This window comes from Peromyscus leucopus, chromosome X (assembly GCF_004664715.2).
Source record: "Peromyscus leucopus breed LL Stock chromosome X, UCI_PerLeu_2.1, whole genome shotgun sequence".
NCBI lineage: Eukaryota > Metazoa > Chordata > Mammalia > Rodentia > Cricetidae > Peromyscus > Peromyscus leucopus.
Window position 1 is genome coordinate 20,143,829 of NC_051083.1, and position 5,405 is coordinate 20,149,233.

Sequence of the window (5,405 nt, forward strand, 5' to 3'; positions counted from 1 at the left end):
GGCACTAGGTAAGACTCTACAGAGGCCTCGTTCTTCTGTTTAGTTTGCAGCTGTCTGGGGGAAGGAAATGACTGCACCAGAGGTGCAAGGTCACATCCACTCTCTGAGAGAAAGGCTACAGGGAGTGTGGCCCAGTTTGGAGGTGAGAGCAGCTCGAGGCTCTGTAACCTAAGCTCTCCACATAAGGCAGGTCATCCAGAGTATGGGAATGGTTGGCTAAGAGTGTTATAGAGTACCAGGCATGGTGGCCCACACCTTTAATACCAGCACTCAAGAGGCCAAGGCCAGCACAGCAGGCTCCAGGATAGCCAGGAGTACTTAGACTTTTTCTAATAAGAAGGAAAGGAAAAAAGAGTTGTAGCATTGGTTTTTTATACTTAAACGTGATGCAGAAGATAGATGTCTATGTCCTAGTCACCGTTCTACTGCTGTGAAGAAACGCAATGGCCAAATGCAACTCTTCTAAAGAAAGCATTTCATCGGGGCCGGCTTCCAGTGTCAGAGGTTTAGTCCGTTATTATCATAGTGGGAAGCATGGCCGCACACATGGGGCTGCAGCAGGACCTGCAGCCTGATCCACAGGCAGAGAGAACTAGAGCCACTGGGCCTGGCATGGGCTTTTTTTTTTTTAAATCAAAAAAGTTTAATTCATTTCCTTTTCACATCACATTTACGTTCTATTTGGATATGTCATTACATCCGCTTTGTTACTTTTGAAGCAGTTTTTTTTTTTTTTTTTTTTTTTTTTTTTTTTTTTTTTTTTTTTTTTTTTTTGGTTTTTCGAGACAGGGTTTCTCTGTGTAGCTTTGCCTGGGACTCACTTTGTAGCCCAGGCTAGCCTCGAACTCACAGAGATCCTCCTGGCTCTGCCTCCCGAGTGCTGGGATTAAAGGCGTGCGCCACCACCGCCCGGCTACTTTTGAAGCAGTTTATGGCTATACATTACTAGACAATAAAACAAAATTGGAATCATTCTAGGTGGTATGGAGAATCCAGCACCCCCGGATGAACTGGGGACAGACAGAGAACTTATAGACTGGTTGCAACTACAAGGAGTGGATGCCAGTACAATAGAAAAGGTAAATTTCTAAATCAAAGTATTCCTATGATACTGTTGAAAAGCTGCTTATCTCATACACTGAATCATTGTTTCAGATGGTTGAAGAGGACAATACACTTTCTGATATTCTCAACATTACTAAGGAAGACCTAAGGTGCCTCAGACTACGGTAAGAGCTTCCAAATGGTTTGAATAATAGGTCTTAGTGAATATTTTTAAATGAAGTACAAAAACAAAATGCTGGTAGCTTCCTCCGATCTTAATGAAATCCTCTTTTCACTCTTGTTTAAAATGCCCACACCTCTACACAGAGCCACCAACACTCTCCTATGGCACCAGGTCCAGACAAAAACAACACACTTTGATAAGATTATATTGGAAAGAGTAGCTGGCAAATGTAATCCTGTAGATCAAATGCTTGCTTCTCCTGCTTGGGAGGTTGCTGTTTTTAAGTTTGCTTTTTCTTATGGAAACTCCTGCTTTGCAGCGGTGGTGTCCTCTGTAGGCTCTGGCATGCAGTCTCTCAGCACAGAAGACAAACGCAGGATTCCTCACACTGAACCCAGCTGAACAAATGAGCAAATATCCTGCCTACTTATGGTCAAAGTGTATTGGATTTGTATAGGATTTGAAATGGGTAATGCAGAGTTTATAACTTCCCCTCATCTGTTCGTGTACACACAAATCCTGCCTTTACACAGAAGGACCCTTGTTCATTTAATCCAAGCATGTATAAATTTAGACCATCCTTGTTTATAAACAGGATTGTATGTAACATCAACCATGATCTAATTTATTAAATTCTTAGGATTATATGTCATTTTAAAAGTTAGCATACCTTATAGCAACTGCTGGAAAGATAAAGCATAATACTTAAATGTGAAAGGAAAAAAAAAGTGTGCCTTGCAATGGGATTACAAGTTCATGTTTGTTAAATGTCTAAATAGAGAAAATTAAATTGTTTTACCTTTGAAGTAGCTTTTTTAAATACATGATTATGTAGAGCCTTTGCCAACAGATGTTAGCCTCTACAATACAGGGTGGCTGCCACTCTACCTGTGAATTGCATTAATCCCAGCATGCCTCACACCACAGAAAATGGCAGAGTTGTTCCATGTAGTAACTGGTGTAGGATATGATGAGGGGAAGTTATAAACTCTGCATTACCCATTTCAAATCCTATACAAATCCAATACACTCTTATTCACATGGATACACTGCGTACAACAACGTATAAACTCCATGCAACTTATTCTTCCTCAATTTACATGTTTTCAAGACTTTTTGTCTGGGTATTTCATGTTCTTAAAGTTGAAAGCACAGAGTTCTTACAGTGGATGATGAGCGGCCATCCATTTTAAAGTCTCCCATTAACTGCTGGCCACTGCGTGGGTCTGCTGCACTCCATGAGGAAGATGCTCGCCCGTGTCCCGCGTGTTGGCAGGTGCTGCTCAGAAGGCAGCAAGCAGAGTGCTAGTAGCTTCCCATAATTTTGCAAATGATGCTACATTTGACATTAAGAAATGTGACCTTCATCGGCTAGAAGAGGGCCCTCCAGTCACCACAGAGCTCATCAGAGAGGATGGGCTCGAGTACTACAGGATGATGCAGACTGTGCGGCGAATGGAGCTAAAGGCAGATCAGCTGTATAAACAAAAGATTATTCGTGGTTTCTTTCTCTTGTGTGATGGTCAGGAAGCCACTGTGTGGGCCTCGAGGCTGGCATAAACCTCACTGACCATCTCATCACAGCCTATCGAGCGCATGACTTCACCTTCACTCGGGGCCTGTCTGTCTGAGCAATTCTTTCAGAGCTAACAGGAAGAAGAGGAGGTTGTGCTAAAGGGAAAGGTGGATCAATGCACATGTATGCCAAGAACTTCTATGGGGTCAATGGCATCGTTGGAGCTCAGGTGCCCCTAGGAGCAGGGATTACTCTGGTCTTCAAGTATAATGGAAAAGATGAGGTCTGTTTGACTTTATATGGTGTTGGTGCTGCTAATCAGGGTCAAATATGTGAAGCTTACAATATGGCAGCATTGTGGAAATTACCTTGTATTTTCATCTGTGAAAATAACCGCTATGGCATGGGGACATCTGATGAGAGAGCAGCGGCCAGCACAGATTACTACGAAAGAGGAGATTTTACTCCTGGACTGAGGGTAGATGGAATGGATATCTTGTATGTCTGAGAGGCAACAAAGTTTGCAGCTGCCTATTGTAGGTCTTGGTAGGGGCCCATTCTGATGGAACTACAGACATTGTTACCATGGACATAGTATGAGCAACCCTGGAGTCAGTTACCGCACTCGAGAAGAAATCCAGGAAGTAAGAAGTAAGAGCGACTCTATTACGCTTCTTAAGGATAGGATGATGAACAGCAATATTGTGAGTGTTGAAGAATTAAAGATTGATGTGGAAGTGAGGAAAGAAATTGAGAATGCTGCCCAGTTTGCTACAGCTGATCCAGAGCCACCCTTGGAGGAACTAGGCTATCACATCTACAGCAGTGATGCTCCCTTTGAAGTGCATGGTACCAACCACTGGCATGGTCTTTTGACACCTCAAACCCACCTCAGCGAAACTTCCACCAACAAGGCCACACCTCCTGATCCTTCTCAAGCAGTGCCACCCCCCATGACTAAGCATTCAAATATATGAGCCTATAGGGTCCATTTGTATTCAAACCACCACAATTTATATTATGGACTATTGGCAAAATTTAAATTTCCAAAAAATATATCAAATACCTAATGTTACACAACACAATTTCGGAATTCAATATCAGACAATATACTATCTCAAATACGAAAAATGATAGTCATATTACTTTTAAATGGATGTCTATGAATGCTTGAGTTATGACTGTTGTGGGATATTTGAGAAATTATGTAAAGATGTGTTACTATTTTACCTTGCCTGCCTAAGGCACCTGACTGGTTTAATAAAGAGCAGAATGGCCAATAGCTAGGCAGGAGAGGTTAGATGGGACACGGAGGGAGTTTGATATAGAGGATGGAGGAGAAGTGAAGGGCCACCTGGCAGAACCTAGATTAATAGAAACAGGTTAATTAAGTTATACGAGCTAGTTGGGAACAATCCTAAGCTAAAGTCCAAGTTTTCATAAGAAGAAGTCTCCTTGTCGTTATTTGGGGGCTGGCAGTGCCCAAAGAAAGTCCAAAAAGAAAGACTGGCCACATCTGACTCTTTTTATTTAAACTTTCCTGTATATTGCAAACGGTCTACAATACAAATGAATTGCCAGGCAAGGTCCAAGCCTATAAACCCAGCATTCACAAAGCTGAGCCCAGAAATTGTAGGCTCCAGACCAGTCTCTACAAAGTGAGACTTTTTTTTATTAAGGAATTTTATTGTAGTGATATTGTGTTCCCCAAAATATTGTTCACCCTAATAAACTTATCTGGGGGCAGAGAACAGAATAGCCACTAGATATAGAGGAGTCCAAACGAAGACAATGGGTCCCCTGGGACTGATGTTATAGATGGCTATGAGCCACCACATGGGTGCTGGGAACTGAACCTGGGTCCTCTGGAAGAGCAGCCAGTGCTCTTAACCACTGAGCTATCTCGTCTTCCCCGTCTGCTGTGACTGTTTTTAAAGATTAAATTGCATCAACATTCGCTCTAAAACAAAAGAGGCTTACAAACCTTTACATTCAGAGGGCAAGAGAGCTTTCTGTGCAAGTACAAGGAACTGAGATAAAATCCCCAGCATCCACAATGAACACCGGTAACCGCAGCTCTAAGGGAGAGCGCAGAGGGAGGAGAATTGTTGGGCTTTTCCACTGCCCCCCTGGCTGCTGGTCCAGTGAGAGACTCTCTTTCAAGGGAATAAGGTAGAGGGGATAGAGCAGGACACCCAGTGTTCTCTTCTAACCTTCACATGCACACACACAGTTATACACATGACCACACATACCACCCTCACCATCCCCACACACATATACTATCCATATAATAGCCAATACTGGAGATAAAGCACATTACACGAGGCTATCTCTGATAGAAATCCCAACCACGCCCCCCTGGTTGTGCGTGCTCAGGCGGGACACTTAGTCATTCCCACCTAGTCATTTCCAGGTCTTATGTCCTGTGTAACCCATGCCCCATGTGCTGCGTGGTCATGTAATCACACAGCGTGACCACACGATCTATGCGCATGTGAGGAGTAGCCACGTGGGCCTGTGTGCACAGGTACAAGCTGACCCTTAAAAAGGCAGGCCCCATTGTCCCCATTGTCCGTCCCCCTGCCCCCTTCTCCCACACATGTCCTTCAGCCAGCCTGATGACATCTGTCCCTTTCTCCTTTCCTTAATAAAACTCTT

At 43.3% G+C, this 5,405-nt stretch overlaps 1 pseudogene; it reads left to right on the forward strand.

Moving 5' to 3' along the window:
• Positions 1–2,466: 2,466 nt before the first annotated feature.
• On the forward strand, positions 2,467–3,721 carry LOC114702836 (annotated as a pseudogene).
• Positions 3,722–5,405: the final 1,684 nt, after the last annotated feature.